Source organism: Vidua chalybeata, chromosome 1 (assembly GCF_026979565.1).
Source record: "Vidua chalybeata isolate OUT-0048 chromosome 1, bVidCha1 merged haplotype, whole genome shotgun sequence".
Classification (NCBI taxonomy): domain Eukaryota; kingdom Metazoa; phylum Chordata; class Aves; order Passeriformes; family Viduidae; genus Vidua; species Vidua chalybeata.
This window is the reverse complement of record NC_071530.1, coordinates 125,854,351-125,871,890: the sequence shown is the minus strand read 5'-3', so window position 1 is coordinate 125,871,890 and position 17,540 is coordinate 125,854,351. Positions and strand designations below refer to the sequence as shown.

At 34.8% G+C, this 17,540-nt stretch overlaps 1 protein-coding gene across 5 annotated transcripts in view; it reads right to left on the bottom strand.

Annotated features, from left to right (window-relative positions):
* The window catches only part of RALYL (RALY RNA binding protein like), a 377,933-nt gene that overhangs the window by 196,778 nt on the left and 163,615 nt on the right, over window positions 1-17,540 (bottom strand). The gene's annotated exons all lie outside the window — the stretch shown is intronic.

Below are 17,540 nucleotides of genomic sequence, written 5' to 3'. Positions count from 1 at the left end.
AGGATTGGAAGGAAAAAGGAAAAGGTCTATAAAGGTGGATGGAGCTGCAACTTTTTATTGTCCTGCACTAACTCATGGTGCTGGAACCTTCTCCCACCCAAATGGGCTGGAGGAAATGGAATCTGTCAGCACAGAAAATGGGTATTTTCCCTCCTATTCACATGCTCTTTGTTCTCAGGATGTAGAAAATAATCCTGTAAAGGTTAGAAAATAACCCTGTAAAGAAATACATTTCTCTAGTAAAATATTTGATGAGCACTCAGGTATGGGCCTCTTTCCTGCATCATATTTAAACTTTATAAAATACAAGGATTTATTTATATACTGTCAAGATGCAACTCTGGTGGCTAGGATAAAAAGTAATCATGATAGCACATACAAGTATAATTGTGCAAACAATACAGTGAAATCAGGAGAAAATAAATAAAAACCACAAGAATTATTTAGAATTCGAAGTGGAGTTTCAAATGGAGTAAAGGTAATGCATTTTTTAACTGTATAATTTCTTACAGAGATACGCACTTCAAGGGAATACTGAAGAGATTTGGACATGGAAGTCACTTAGCAGATTCCATAATGGGACCTATGCTACTGTCCTGCAGATAATACTTCATGTTTCAAAATGTCTCTAGGAGACAAAGCACAATTTGGACATTTTTGATACTAATTAGTAAATTAAATTAGCAATTTCAATTAGTAATTAAAATAATGTGTTACTTTTGATACTTTTCTTTAGCATGTCTTCTTCAGATCTATGTGCCAGACACATCTATCGAGGAAATGATAATGAAAACTTTTTGTACTGGGATGCATCGCTTTTATGTCCTGTCAGACAGGTTCTTGGAGAAGGAAATGAACAAATTTGGGGTCTTTTGTTTGTTTTTTTAAACAAAAGGTTAACTTCCCTTGACTTCCAAAATTTGGACCAGATCTATTTGTAGCCAGCTATCTCATGTCTTTTAAGTCATCATTTATACAGCAACCTATTTTAATCTTCTCTAATCACTCATTCCTGCTGAGTTTTTTATAATTTTTAAAGCATTTCTGACTTTCTGTGGTGATCTAAATCTGCTTTCAGTCTTCAGTTTTGAGTGCAGTGGCAGTAAAATATTCAGGACTGCTGTCTTTCTCTTCACTTGGTGACTTCGTGATACTATGGATCACCTAAAAACATCTTATCTATATTTGCTGTCCTATGTTATTTCCAGCTAATCTTGTGCTCAGTAGAAATGTTTGGTGTCATTTGGCACCAGTCCTCCCTCTGTGTTTGTGCTTTCTCTTCAGCTTCATATCACAGTGAGGATTAAATGAGCCTTGGCAAGTAAGACAGTCTCCTACTATTATTTTTTATATTTCTAAACTTTCTAATAAACGCCATCAATTTTCTCTGCCCTCAAGGGAGTTTACAGTCACAATGTACAACATCTTCTGAAATTTTAATTAATGAATTGTTTTAATGATTTAGAATCTAAAGCTATTATTTAAAACTAGCTGTAATAAGGATACCAATGTCATGGTTGGATGCTTCCCCAACACCACAGATCTTATTTCAATCCTTCTCTGTTATGTACTAAGCTGTTTTTGGGACACATGACATTAAACGTAGCAAGGCTAATAGGAATAAATTTTCCAAATTATTCTTAAGGGAAGAAGATAACTTTGGAAAGGTTGTACTGCATTTTTAAAGTAAAATCTGATATTTACTGCTCATGGAAATGCTATAATCAGCTCATAAGTAGACTAATTTTGTGCTATTGAAGTCTCTGGCAAAACTTTTGGTAGCATTATTTTGACTAGCATTTTGCTCCCTTATGGTTCCTCTATTATTTTATAAGAGTTTGAAATTGGATTTGAGGAATGTCATGGTCTAGGCTGTTAAATACCAAACAAAAAGTCAAGAGCTTCCAAATTGTAATCCTAGCTCTGGTACAGACTTGATAAGAGACTTTGTGCAAGTCACTTAATATTTCCACCTTGTCCTCTTTCTTCTGAAACTGGCAATAATACTGACGATATTCCAGCTCAGTGGGTTGTTGCATGAATGAAATTTAAAAATGCAAAACACCAGAAAAATGCTGCAGCTGTAGTAAGTGTAATAGAAAATATACCATTTAATTGAAAACATAAGAGTTTGTTTTGAGGATTAGTGGTATTCTTGTTTTTCTGATTTTTGTATGCTTCTAAGTATTTTCGATTAATGGGTATTTCTTATGTTTTATCCCCCATATTAGTTGATCAAAATAATTATTTGATCTTTCATAATTGTGAGAGGTATTTAAGAATACTTGAATTTCACAATCAGAGTCAAATTGGAATCCCATTTTCTGTGTATTCACTCCATAATGGCCCTCTCACAATCATGTCTTGGGGATTTATGCCAGATGACCACACTGTGCATCTAACTTACAGGAAGATAAGCTATTACGGACAACAAAGTAATTCTGATATTTGACTCTGCCAGTAACTTTCCCAGCATTATGCAGTAAATCACTGACATATTGTGCTTTTGGCTCTTCCATTTCGTTCTTTTACCCTGTTTATTCAGCCTGGCTAGATTTTTGTAGTGGTCAGGTGTAAACTGCATCTTTAAAATAAAAGCACATCTGCAGACAACATCTGGTAGGCTGCCACATCCCTGCACAACCTTGCTTTTATAATTTGGCCTGTAGAGCATATCCTGAGTCAGGAACACAAGGTTCATTCACCACAAAACAACTGAATGCTTTTTTAGTCTATCTACAAAGTCTGTTCTGTCTTTTCACGCCTAAATCTCATATGCATATATCAAAGTTTAAAATTACAAAGGTAGTCAAGAAACAAGAAATCTCTCTCCACTGAGGATATACAAGACATCTGGTATTTATTTCCTTGATAAACTTTAGAGTTCATTGTGTGACATGAATGTGAAAATGTGATTTTGAAATGCAAAATATGAAAATGGGATTTTCTATGTGGGATAATGAGAATTTCCATCATCTATACATGTAATATGCAGAAAGGAAAATTCATAGAAAATATGAATACGTATCCAATGATAATTTTGTTAGAGTTTTAAGTCTTGTATTTGGATCTGATTCAGCTCTTTTTTCCATCACAATCATGCAACCATGTGCAAAGTTCTTATAAACTAGCTCCATAGACGCTCAGCATTTCATAAAAACAAATGCAAAGCTATCTGTGAAACAATTTTTCTTCTATCATCTGAACATGAAATTTAATTTGACTTTGGTTTCTGAAACTTATAAGCAAACTAATGTTCTGAAGAAGTGTTTTAAAGATTTTGTGGCTTGACATATATAGAATGTTTAAGCCTGCCCCAATGCATGCATTAACACGTCTTGCCTACAGATTATTTCAGTAATTTTCCTCTGTTGTGAATATTAAGGACACAATATCCAATTGCAGTACCTTTTTCAGTGTTTTAACAGATAGTTCAATATTTAGGACAATGGAAAGTTTCTTTGGATTGTCTATTGCTGAAAATTAGAATTTGCAGTCTTGGTCTCCTGAGTCTGTGCCTTGGCTTTTTTAGCAAACATGGTTGCATGGCTGCTTCATGCTCTTAGCTCTGTATCTCCCTTCCTAGATTACCTTCAAGAACATTTGACATTTACTTTTTAATTAAATCTATGTGAATATTAATGCCAAAGCCTTAGTAGGTACTTTTAATTAAAAAAAAAAAATTTTTTTTTGTTTGTTTATCAGTTACATGCTAAGACGTGGAAATTAAATGAAAATTAGTATAACAATATTTTCATTGCTACTGAGAGATCACAAAGCCTGCAGTTCCTATGCTGTGCCCCACAGCATATAAAATTTCAGCTAGATAACTGCTGAAATGAGTTAGAAGCAATGTGTTCCAATACTGTGTATCATTGAGAATCCTTGAAATTCTATTTTAACTTTTCTTTCTAAAATAAATTGTATTTACACACAAAAAGTCTTATCTGCTCCCTCTTTAACTTTTTGCAAAAAGCCATATAAAAATTGTATGAGAAGCTTTTTTTCCAATATTTCTAGAGTTTTGTAGTCTCAGCAATAACTTTCTGCTGCAGCAAGTAGATACAAGTAAGATTTTAATTTAGTTTGGCATAATAGCAATTCTTAATGGAGCTATTGTTTTACTCTAGCACACATCTGATGCCCAAACAATGATCATAGTCCCTACTCAGCTAATTATTTTATTTATTTTATGCTCTTTTAGAGACTTGTTTAAACAAACACCATAGAGTAGAAATATGCCGAAGATGGTTCCCTAAAAAGATTACCCAAACATCAATCAGACAGATTAAGGTGGACTTTTTCATGTAAAACAACTCGGCTGTTTGTGTAGCTTATCTAGTAAAATAGTTGAGCAAACTGTGATTTTCCAGGACATTGTCTAATTATTTTATTTCAGCAGGTAACTCAGCTTCTGAGATCCAAATCTGCGTTCATTTAAAGGTTCTATAATTTAGTGCTGGCTGCATAATCCTGGGCTAGGTAAATACTTGGCAAAGAGCTCAGAAAATAAATCAATTTCTATTTGGATATAAGTGGAAGCGTCATGCTCTTTTCTTGTACTGAATTCTTGTATTATAAATGTCATCACCATACCTCTGTAACACCTGTCTCATATATTCTCTGCTTCTCCCCATGTTTCAGTCCATTCACACTGTTTCTTACTCGAGTCCACTTTATTTTTTCCATGCCACCCCATCCTTCCTGCCGATTTTCTTCCTCCTTGAACCTGAAGGAGGAACACTGGTATGTAGGTTGTCACACAGCTTTTATATCTGATTTTTTCTCTCTTAATGTGCTTCATAAAAAAGAATCAGGGGTCTTTCAGCTGCATAGCATTTTTAAAGACTACAAAAGAATTATTCTAGTAGCACTGATCATGCAGGACATCATTTTTTTTCCCTTTGTTTTCATACTGTATGTACATATGGGAAGGACCATAAACAAGGAAAATATTTTCACTAAATTTTCAAATTGCAAAGTGGATTACGATTTATTTTTAAGGCAAAAAATGCAAGTCTGGAAAGAAAATTCTTAGAAACCTCAGTAGCAATCATAAAAATCCAAAATGTTTAACATAAATATAATTAATTTTATCTCTCCTGTATCACAGAAGATTGGAAAATTTTGAGTATAAAGAAACCTCCCTATGAATCTTACATTTAAATAATTTATATTATTGATTATACTTGATCTCCAGCATCATGCTGTAGAGCTGTAAAATATCTGATAGGAGTGCAGTAAAAGCTGGTTAGAGAAAATAACTTAGAATGAATAATTTATCTCTCAAACTTTCTACCCTGTAAAGATTTTTCTATAGCTCATGCTGTCATAATACCTAGTCTCTAGTCTAATGGATTGTATTATTAGAAGGATTCATTATAAAAGTAACTCTGCTTAAAGCTACAGTATAGTTTTCATTGATTTAATTGGGACAGAAATAGGTATCAATTGAAACAAGACGTGTTTTGCTACTGTTTTTATAGTATCTCCTTGAAGTGAATCTGAACAGGTGCACATTAATTTTTGATATTCAACAGTTTACAATGAGTTAGGATTTTTTCTTGTAAATATAGATCAGTTGTGAACAGCTATTTTGTAGTACTTGCATTTCAACATTAAATATTTTAAATATTCTTTAATTTTATCTAGTTTACATAGATTTAATTTTATATAGTATGTTCAACGTTGTAATTTGCAATTTGTAATGGACTCAGTGTGTTTCTGCCACCAAATTTGCTCAGGGAGCTCGCAAATAAACATTCAAAAAAACTCACACCAATGAAACTTGTCTACTCCAAGCTGAAATATAAAAAGACCAAAGCAGTAGGCAAAGCTAATTATGAGTGTGCATGAAATCTATGGAAGAATGTTGCTTGCGTTTTTTCACTTGGCTTAAGTGATCATCTTTGGCAGCTCAAATTGATTATTTTCAGTCTGTATTATCTTATCATCACAACTAATTAAAAGACACGTGATGCTACATGCATTTAACTTGGTCTTGTCAACAAATATTAATTATTTTAGAACTAAAATATACCCAGCAGGGAATATACTTGTCTTTTAACATACAAGTCTCAGTTCCACAATTACCTTACATACAACAGTCCTGGATTTTCAATAGTATTTTTAGTTATTCTAATGTGACTATTCATTCTTATAGTCAATTTGGGGGAAAAAAAAGCAAAACAACAACAAAAAGATTCTTACTAAACAGCAGCTTATTGCTTTTCAAAAGTGTATAACTCCTTTGATAGCAACACAACATCATTTCCTAGTTATCTCATTTGTGTAACTGATGAGAACTGCTAAATAAGGAAGAGTGAGCTGGAGTCAAGTAACATAAATGTCATCATCTTTGTGTCATTTAAACCAGACTTTTCTTATTTTTTTTACCCATGCTTGCCAATTTATGTAAGAATTGCTTCTAAAATTATCTGAATTATTTGTATATTTACAGCAAAAAGGTATTGAATCAATACTTTTTACTGTTCTACTGTTATATTCTTCATTGTAGAAAGGAGCTAGAATCCTTAAGAGAAAGATGTTTGAGGAAATGATTGTTAGTCCTTTATTTCTTTCACTTGAATCAGTATGTCACTTTCACCCTTATCTTTGATATTTATATAAGGAAACTAAGTACTATAATTTTCTATAAAAGTACCTTCACAATGGAAAAGTTTGTCATGATTAGGAGAAAGATCTGGATGAAATTTTCCCACTGAAGTATTTCTTTCTCAAAAGTGATTTCCTTAGATGTTTCTGGTAGTTTTTATTGAGCTATTTCTTTTCTGTCAACTCTTCTAAAGTGTGTCATAAAAAAGAGTGTAAGGAAATGCATTTAAGAAAGAGTCGAAAATTGCAGTGATCTCTGTTTTTTATATATTGGTAATCTGAAGATAGCAATTTACTATTTGGTGCATTTTTCTCTTTTCTGAATATTTGGAAAGTCCTTGAAACAACCCACCCATTCTGAAAGACTAAAGTTCTTTCAGAAACTGAGATCTTTGTCCAAGATGAATTAGGAGTTCTGTGTGCACACATCTTTGCAACAGCAACAAATTATGTAGATCTACACTATTTGTTGTTTTCTTCCCACAGCAGTATACTAGAGATCTGTGAAATGCTTGACTAATTTCGAAGGTAAGGTATAGACTGTAGCATCTAAGGACAGTAAAGATGTCTGACAGAATAAAAACCTTGTTCTCCTGTTGTTTGTTGCTGTATGATCTATAAATCCTCAGTCAGGTAGCTTACATATTTGGACTGCTTGACATGAGTATGAAGGGGTACATTAGTCTATATGAAATTATGAGTAATACAGGCAGTCTTCTTGCAAAAGCAAATATTTGAAACTTGGCATGAGTAACATTTGCTTTGCAAAGCATAAATAATCAGACAGGTTTCTTCACAGTTCTCTGTACTAAGACAATCCCTTCAAGGAGTTCTGTAGAAAAATGGGAAAACACCTAACATAAAGTTGTTAATCTATTCAAACTTTTGAAGGTGGAATTTGTTATGAAATGCACAGTGAACTTTTTCATAAAGCATCAGTGACAAAAGTATGCCATATATGTAATAAAATTCTTCTCCTGGTTCATGATGTTAGTGCTACCATAAATACTTTCACAGATTTTGCCTTCATCCTACACTTCAGTAAGTAAAGAATGAAGAAAGATATCCACAGAGGCATAATTTTCTGTAATCAAAGCTTTGTCCAAAGATAGAAAAGCATATTTCCATGCCATCTATCTAAACACCTATCTAGCTAACTTTTCAGAAAGATTTTGAGACTCTTTTTTAATATCTTTGTGCTAGAAATTCACTAAATGTTTAAGGTGAATAGCAGAAAAATTCTGCTGGGAATCTGAAAATATCAACATTTTCTCAGGCAACTCAGCTGTAAGGATTACTGAGAAACTGCTACAAGCTCAGTTAATGATACCAATGCACATTTCTCTCTTTATGTTTATGAAGTATGCACAATTTAAAGGGTATACTATAAAAATGTTGAATGCCAAAGTGTTGTTTAAAATTTTTTTCCAGCTAGTAACATCTAAAGAATCTTTAGACAATAACAATTTGCAAATAGAGGCATATTTTTAATTAATCTGAAACTACAAAATCACAAAATGACATAAAAGATGCTGTAGAATGCCTGTTTCACCTCTTAACAGAATCTGCTTGAGGAAAAAGCTGTGGAGAGTAGATTGCTGATTAAATTTAAAAAATGAAAATGTTCAGATCAATTTAAATCAAAAATACTTTCCTACTCTAAAGCCATAGCAACAACCAGAAGGATGTTTGGATACTGTTTTGGATAAAAGCTAGAAGACACAGTAAGACAGGAAGACAGATATTTTAAAACATAAGTATATAGTAGAATTCAGTGCAATTTTGGAAGTGACCATTTAAAATGCTTTGACTTTTATTCTCTCTCCATTTTTCACTTTGAAAGAACATGATAAATTTGACATAAAATTAAGTGCATCTACTTGAAAATTTTGCAGTTTTTCAATGATTATTCCTCATGTGCCAAGTGGCATCACCTCAAAAACATTAACAACTTTGCTTTCACAATCTCTCCTGGTGGGACGGATGTTTTATATCTCAGCATAACAACAAATTAACAAATTTCTTGTCTCAAAATATCTCTATAAACACATGAATTCAGCCTTAAGTCCAAATCAACTACTCATATATGCATGTATTTCCTTTTGAAATATAGTCAAAGTGGTTGACAGAAAAACTTTAATGAGAATAGAGGGCACCAATGATGGTATTCCATTATATCTTCCCACAAACCCTCTCTTAAGAATATTTTGTTTTACTTGATTGTAACATCTGCTAATGTTGGCATCAAGATTTTTTATTATTTAATCTCAAAGAACAAGAATGTCCACAATAATAGGGTAATTTTAAAAGGATGCACAAAATGTTACCTATACTTGGATGAACCTTATTCCATTCTTCCATTCTGGCCTTGTTTCTGCACGTTTCAATAACATCAATTAAAAAAAAAAAAAAAAAAAAAAAAAAAAAAAAAAAAAAGGAAGAGTCTGTTGAATCTTCCCTGACATTTATATAGTTTGTGGTTGCACAGTGTGTGTTGAGGGTATTCCCAGATGCTGTGGGTTATATAGCATTTCAAAATAAATTTTGCAGGCACCATACCAATTGGAGGCTTACAGATGCTGATTGTGAAAAGCCATTAGAAAGTCCAAGTCCATGTGGCAGTAATTTCTTACTGAAATAGTGCAGCGAATCATATCCACTGCTTATTTCATTTTGGCTTTTTTCTCTTTTTAACAGCACTCAATATAGCAAAACCCCTTTCTGTCCCTATCACAAACTTTCATGACAGACAAGAGGGAAAAAACCTAAAATGTAAAAAACATAGCTACATGACTTTCCTCTTTATCCAGCTTCTCCTGAATTCCAAGTGAATTCTTTTCCTGCCAATGTTTCCACTAATGATTTTACAAAATTCTTGTGATTGCATGAGGCTGATATCACCAAATACTTCATTTAGCAGAAATAAGAAAGACAAAATCCTAAAGATGAGTCCACTACAGATTATACCTACAGTGCAGAAGAAAGCTCTAGCAAAATTGCTGCATTGTGTCTCACCACTGACATTTTGGGCTCTTATTCCCTCTTTTTTTTTTTTTTTTTCCTCAAGTGGAGCAGGAGATCTTCATAAGTCCAAAACTACGGTGTTGCCCATGGGTACCAAGAGGAAAAGCATTGATTTTTATTTATGATTGAGCAATCTTCCTATGCCCAAAGCTTGTACTGATTTCTGTGAGTGCTTAGGATGCTGCCTGGCAAGTATGAAAGAATTATACACAGTCAGACATAACATATTTAAAAAAAAATTGATTTAGCAGGATTTCTGGAAGTGACATAAGATTAAAATTTTGATCTCCTGCATCTGTTCCCCCACTGGAATCAGTCAGAACTTCTTTATCTACAGATGTTCTCCCCCTCAGACTGCCACCCTCAGACCCAAACAAATGAGACAGTTAAGAAGCACTGCAAGGGAATTTGCTGCAGCCCAGCAATGCTTCTTACTAAATTATAGAAAGATGTCATTGTGTCATCCATGAAACTCTGAAGGCAGTCTGAGACTCAGTAGAACTCATCAGAAACTACTCTGGTTTCTTTTGTATAAGGCCACCAGAAAAAGCTCTGGACTTAACACAAGCAACTGCAAAATCATGATATACTGAATCCAAGTTTTGAATCACCGGGGGTCTAATTTTGAATGTAAACAGAGTGCCTAATGCAGGGAAGATCAAAATGGCTAAAAGTACTGTGGAAAAACAAACTGCGTTTTTTTTGGGGGGGGGGAAATTGGATGGAGCAATTTTACTCTCAAGTGTGTGGAAACAAGAAATTACTCTCTCCATGAGTTTCTTGGGTGCTATTTCCCTGGCCAATAAAATTTTATTTTGATAGACTCAAACTCTTCACTTTACATTTATGGTGAGAAATAGCACTCACTTGTGAATGTTTATTATGTACAAACAAAATCCTAAATTAGAAAGGTAGTAAGGAAACACTGCTTCATTTACATGAAGAGCATTGTATGCATCTGTGGTTAAGTGAATCAAGTTTTACAAGCCACTGCTTCTATGAATTTTATCTTCCTTGCTGGAGACAGCAATGGAAATAAGAGTCTTCTGAATGAGTGCAGACACTAAGATAAAAAGTAATACCAATCCAGAAATCTTTCTCCCCTTTTCCAGTTCCACTGTGATGCAAGATCATAGAATTACAGAATCACAGAATATCTTGAGTTGGAAGGTACCAAGAAGGATCATTGAGTCCAACTCCTGGCCCTGCACAGGAGCATCCCCCCAGAGTAACACCATGGTTTATATTATGGCCCCCAAAACTGCCCCCAGGCCTCAAGATGCAGAGGAGAGAGCAAAGGTGCAGAGCACAGTGGGACAACCCCCTCCCTTGCCCAGCTGGTGACACTGTGCCTGATGCCCCCAGGACAGGGTTGCCCCTCCTGGCTGCCAGGGCACTGCTGACTCACATTCAACTTGCCATGGACCAGGACCTTTCCCTTTCCCCTGCACTGCCTTCCAGCACCTCATTCCCCACTCTGTCTGTAGGTCCAGGGTTGCCCCATCCCAGGTGCAGAATCTGTCACTTTCCCTTGTTTAACTTCATATGATTGGTGATGTCCCAGCCCTCTGATTTATTGAGGTGTCTCTGCAGGGCCTCCCTGCCTTCGAGGGAGTCAACAGCTCCTCCCAGTTTTGTATCTGTAAACTTGCTCAGTGTCCCTTCCAGTCCTGCATACAGGTCATTTAAGAAGATGTTAAAGAGCACAGGGCCTAAGGTGGAGCCCTGTGAAACCCCCCAGTGACAGGTCCCCAGTCTGATGTCACCCCATTCCCTGTAACCCTTTGTGCCTGACCTGTGAGCCAGTTGCTCGCCCATCACAGGATGGGTTTATCCAGCTGTGAGCTGGATACTTTATCCAGAAGGATTCCATGAGACAGCATTGGAAGCTTTACTGAAATCCAAAAAGATCAACAGGCTTCCCTTGATTAACCAGGTGGGTTACCTTGTCATAAAAGGAAAAAAGTTTTGACAAGCAGGATTGTCCTTTAATGAAGCTGTGCTGGTTGTGATAAATAGCTGCATTGACTTTCAGGTGTATTTCAATATCTCCCAGAATAATCTTCTCCATAACTTTACCAGGCACTGAAGGGAGACTGACAAGCCTGTAGTATCTGGGGTCTTCCTTCTTGCTCTTCTTGGAAATTGTTTGCCAGCTTACAGTCAGTTGGCACCTCTCCAGATTACCAAGACCACACAAAAATCATCAAGACGGGTTTTGCCCTGACATCAGCCAGCTCTTTAAGGATTCTTGGATGAATGCCATGAGGACCCATTGATGGAGCAGCAGATGTCACACAATTTCATTGTTGACTGAGAGATGATCATTCTTGCAGTCCTGGTCCTCCAGCTCAGGTCACTTGGTCCATCCTTGGTCCATCATTCATGTTGAAGACAGAGGCAAAAAATGAGATAAACACCTCTGCCTTGTCTCTGTCCCCGTTTATGAGGTGACCATCTTCACCCTGTACTGGGCAGATATTATTTTTACACTGCCTTTTGACAATAGCATAAGATTATATAATTTATGGTACTTAGGCCAAATTTCTGTCTGAACATAATCTCCATTTATCTTCTCATTTCAAATACAGTAAAATTGAGGCATATCCTAATTTGCTGGTGAGTTGGTAGATTTTTGTGTTGAAGAGTTTTTCCTCCTTGTCTAGGTCAAACAAAATGACATCACTTTTTTTGAATGTATGAAACTCTGGATAATATTATGTACCTTGAAAATCCTAGTCCTGAAGTACTTCAAATTTTGCCAGAAAATCAGTATATGATTCTGTTTTGTTCTCTATTATTTCTGCAACTCTGTTTGTTTAGGAGAACAGCATAATATCTCCCCCAGCAATATGGCATAAGAATTCACCTAATACAGCGGTCCTTGTCAAGAAAACTCACAAAGAATTCTGTATGAAAACATGTCTAAAATGCAGAAAAAACACTTTTTGAACAAATGAGAAAAATATATTGATTACTGATAATTAAATGAATGCTGTCATCTATCCTGGGCAGTGAATGAAGAGTGATTCTGTGGAAAAATCACTATATGTAATAGTTTAATACAAACACTGCCTGACAAGACACAGCCCATAAGAGGGTAAATTAGAAATCAAGAGTATAGTGAAAAGTTGTCATTTCCCTGATGTTGACCTTACATTGTAGCAAAAAAAACCCAACCCCATAAAAAAAACCCAAAACAAAAACTCAAGTAAACTTTTGTTTGCAAACACACAGTAATAAAACAAATCAATCCATGCCCCTGTGCCCTGTACCCTCTCAAAAAAAATCCAAAACCTTTTTGTCAGCCACATGAATAAGTGTAAATCCAAGTATCCAACAAGTATAAATCCATCACACATGCCAGGAGAACATTTTGTGCCCTGGTCTTCTTCTGTGGTAGATCACTGAAGGCATAATTACTTCAAATATCATTGAAGCTCTCAGTAATTCCTTATGAAATAGTTGTGTTCTCAAAACTTCTCAATGATGACTTTAATTAACAATTTATTCTAGGTGTTTTCTATAGTCTTATATGTTTTGTAACTATAAAGATTTTTGTCAGCATAAAAAGATGTTTTGAATTTTTTCCTAAGACTGAAGTTGGGCAGATTTTCTTAAAAGTGATCATGTTTAAATCTTTACCTAGATACCACCATCTCTGACACCCAAAGATGAGTAACATGATCATGTTGCAGACCCTGAGATTAGCTCAGTTGATTAGAGCACGGTACTAAGCCCAAGGTCACGGCTTTGATCTTCACTTCGGGTTGGACTTGATGATCCTTTTGGATTCCTTCCAACTCAAGTACATCGATACTGATGAATATTTGTTGTATATCATCTCTGAAAGAAGATTCTGTACTTCTGAAACCAAAATAAATTTTTTTCTTGTTTATATTAATGGTTTTGGATAGACTGGCTTTTTCAACAGTATTTAAAAGCCATGAAAACTGAAAGAATCCAAGTTTTCTGAGTGGTTTGCTAAAAGGAATTTATTTCAATGTGGAAGGGTCTTTAAATATTTTGACATCTCTTGCATGTGCCCACCCCTAAAGTTTGAAACTTTATAATTTACAATTTAAATGTTGGTTGATTTCGTGGTGGGATTTTGTTTCTTTATCTATTTATTTGTTTTCTCCATAATATGTAGGACTTAGAACATATTAAGGTGAAAAAAATTAAATAGAATAAACAATGTCATACTGTAAGTTGAAATAAAAAGGAAAAAATTCTTTAAGAAAATATTATTACAATCTATATGAATTTTGTATTTCTCAGCCACAGGAGACATAGAAAGATCTAGAGTAATTAAATCTTTGATGTCTTGACCTGTGTATGCTAATAAGGGACAAAATGAACCTGACTTGTTTGAAAAAGCTATCTGATGTACTTTGAAGTGTCTCTGGTAATGAATAAAAGCTGAGTAAATTTCAAGTTTATAATAGATGTCAAAAAATTCTACAAATTTTATAGTACTTTCACAGGACACAGGAGAGCTGCACTGTGGTTAGTTGCAGATTTGGGGAATCAACTCACAAAGTGAAAGAATTTATTTTAATCTTCACTCATCTGCCTAAATCTCCCTGAGATGCTTTTCAGAAGCTCAGTCTGTAACTTCTTCTATCTTTCTCTTCCACCTCTTGTTCCACGGAGGAATCATGGAGCATCTGTCCAGCATTTAAAAACAGTGTTCATGAGATATTTTTAATTAATCATTTTAATTTTAGCTTATATCTCTGGAAAATTAGTCAGATCTGGATGGATACTCTTCAGAGATTGCATTTCAGTGTATTGGGAAGAAGAATGTGTTCATAAAATGTCATTGTATTTGGGAGAAGGATATGTTCAGGAAAGTATCAGACAAATTTTTGCCATATAGGTTGAAGTTTTACAATCACCTGATTATAGGTCTCAAATAAATTCCATCAAATCTTGATAGTACTCAAAATTCTTTTCTCCTGAAAAAAAAAATAACATTGATTTTTTTCTAGACTCCAACTTCTTTTTCTAGACTTACATCATTCCATGAGTAGAAAAATACAGAAATAATGAAAAGCTGCTCAAAAACCTCATATACTTCTAGAGCTTATTCTTCTAAGATGGCCAACAAAAGTAAAGATGCAATATGCCTTCTACATATGTGGCCTTCAAAAATTATCAGACAGCCTCTGACATAAATAAATTCAAAATACTGAATAAAGCTGAATTCAGAGGACACTCAGGGCTGAAATGGGTGATTACATTTAAATGTACATAGCAGAATGAAATATCCCTTGTTGATCTGCATCTCTTTGAAAAGGAAAGTGGAAAAAAATTAAAGATTCCACCTTCATAATTAATATTATTTATAAATTTACCCTGCAAGCAAGGGAAAGTGGAAATTAGGAAATAATAAAGTGCATACACTCTCTAAAGGATTTGTAAGAATTTGTTAGAGCTACTAATCTGTAATTGGAAGAAATTCCAGTTCTTAATGCAGTTTCACCTCTGAAGTTAGGCTAGATTTGCTTACACATACCTTGATGGTGAAAACAAGACTGCGTAGGTATTCCCCAAAATTATAGAAGACATAACAGAAAGAATCTTGCATTTCATCTGTCCTAATTTCATACTCCAAAAAGGAGAAAATTAAATTCTCCTCTCCCAGTCTCATTGTTTATGTCAGAAAACTAGAAATAATTTTGTTTTTAGACTGTCAAAAAAATGAAATAGTGGACACACACATATTTTTATGGTAATTAGTATAGTGCCTGCAAATCTGTAGAAGAGCTATTTAGAATGCTTTTATAAAAAATGAGTGAAGCACAAGCTACAGAAGCATAGCTGTGCCATTGCAAAAAAAAAAAAAAATCATCTAGACCTCCCAGTAGTGCCTGCTCTGGAGCAATGGGTGCCTGCCTCATGCTGTAGTCACTGGGAACCAACAGTGGGACAATGAAACCAGATGATGTGATATTGTTGATGCCTCCATTTCTTTGAGCAACAGGGTGTGGGTTATGGCCCTCTTCCAAGAGATCCAGTTTATAGTCTCTCCTCAGCCTGTGGACCAGAATAGTTGCACAGTGCCCTAATCACTGATCTTGGGTGATGGTCATGCTACCCTGCCCTGCTTTAAACACAGTCTCAGGTTAAGTGTCGCAAATGGATATTGCAAGTACCAAATTCTACCTGCAAGTAGACAGGGGTAATGATAACTTCTATGGGCTACTACTAAAGCCAGTGCATCCATAGATGAATTTGTCTTTGTTAGAAAAAGTAGGAGATCAGTTCTGCTAAATTCAGCTGAGCTGAATGAAAGCTCACTGCACCAGTAATCCCTGTAATTTCAATGGGGCCATGGAGTATGGCTGTACTTAAAGTGCAAGCAGTGGGATCTAGCTAAATCACTTAAGTCTAAGAATTATGGCTGAGTAGTGGAGCATAAAAGGAAGGTGAAATATATATTTTTTTTTATTAAAACATACAAGTTCCCATGTTGCTATGCAGAGGTATAGTAACAGAAAATACAGAATAACCAAAACATAATGACAATTAATCCAGTCGTTCTTTCATAAAAAAGTATTAGTACAATTTCCTTTTTCAAAAATGAATGAAAACCAGCTGTCTTCTTGTGATCACTGTCCACAAAAAAGCTTTCATAAATATGTGTATGAGTGTGTACTGGTCTGAGGATTTGTGCTGGTGCCCTGCTCAGATATTGTTCGGGGAGCTTGAAGATAGCATCAAACACAACATGATGTGACTGAAGTAGCCAATTGAAAAAGCAAAGTTGGTTACAAACAGCAAACTTGAAATTACGTTCACAAACTGCAATAAAAATTTGGACAGCTCTGTATCATACATAAACATGGAGAACTAAGGAAAAACAGTACTTTTGACATGGGTAACTTTAGAGATAAAGACAGAGACGGAATCATCACAATGGCAAATATAAAAATAAAAACTTGAAAGCCATAGCAATATGTGATTTGTTGCAAATGGGATACCTAGTCAGGACATGTAGTTTAGACATGAATCTGAAAAGAACTGGCAAATTGGTATAACGTTCTGTTCTATGCTGCTTTTATTAGAAGAGGCCTTCTGTTGCTTACTTTTAAACAGGCATTTAAATCACATTGAATCATAATCATATAACTAGTAGGGATTATTATCCTGGATAATGTGTTTTAACTCATATTGCATAAGCTGCTCAAGTTTGTGGTTCCTAGGTCTTGCAACGAATGGAGAAAATTAGCGCACATATTAGAGCAGAAAAGCCAATGTGTTTGAGCAGAAGGAAGACTAACTTGTTTCAGTTATGTCTACCTGAAAATATATAAATATATTGACACTATGATGGAAATAATTTAAAATATCATCTCAAAATCAAAGATCTGGCTAATATACTGAATTAGCATATTTTAAATTTCTCATAGTGTCAAGTAAATTGTTATTGGATTACTCCATTAAAGAAAACTAAAATATGGCTATATATAATCTGAGACAGTTTATCAATTATCATCTGCTACATAGTAAGATGATACCACATAGAAGGACATTTCAGTCCCAAAGTTTAGCATTGCACTGGCTACAGTTTCTGGTTTTGGATTTTATTTTTCTGTAAGCAATAATGACTGTAAGCAAGTTGGCACAGCCACACAAACAAAAAATATGAGACATGGTGTGGTCTGTACAAGTGTCTTATGTTTATTTTCTAGCTGGTCAAATTTTCAATAACCAGTGGACAATATATTTCATATATTATTCCTGTTTTCTGCTTTGTTCTGTCCATCACATTCTAATGCTTATTTGTAAGTCCTACTCAAAACCACACTTTGCTTTCAGTTTCATTTTTACAATCCAGACATGGGGTCTTTTTGTTCATAAAATTAATTCTCAGAAAACCCCATCCACTCTTT